The sequence below is a fragment of the Wasmannia auropunctata genome, unplaced genomic scaffold, assembly GCF_000956235.1.
Source record: "Wasmannia auropunctata unplaced genomic scaffold, wasmannia.A_1.0 LD335670.1, whole genome shotgun sequence".
Classification (NCBI taxonomy): Eukaryota; Metazoa; Arthropoda; class Insecta; order Hymenoptera; family Formicidae; genus Wasmannia; species Wasmannia auropunctata.
Window position 1 is genome coordinate 1 of NW_012027220.1, and position 437 is coordinate 437.

Genomic DNA, 437 nt, shown 5'->3' on the forward strand with positions numbered 1-437 from the left:
GGTACGCGGGCAGGGGCACATCGGCAGCAAGAGCGCTTCATGCGTTTCCTCTACCAATTGTCTTCGGCCCATTATAATTGGGGGCATAGAAGACGTAATACATATCAGGTTTAATTTTTCACATCCGTCAAAAATACATTTTATAAAATTTATTTAATACTAAAACAAATTTTAATTTTCTTTTTTAGCAACGTCCTCCGCCATCTGAACAGGAATAGTTCTATTGTGATTGGAACTCGAGCGTTATTTTAGAAGAAAAGTCTGTTGCTCTGTGATTTATGCTAAGTTTGTACTGTTTTTAAGTTTGTTGTGTATGTGTTCATTTGTCATGCGTACGTAAGATGTGATTATATGATTTTTCAATGTGTCATGTACATATGAGATTATGTAAAACTTGCATATAAGATTAATTTTTTTTGCTTCCATACGTAATGTAA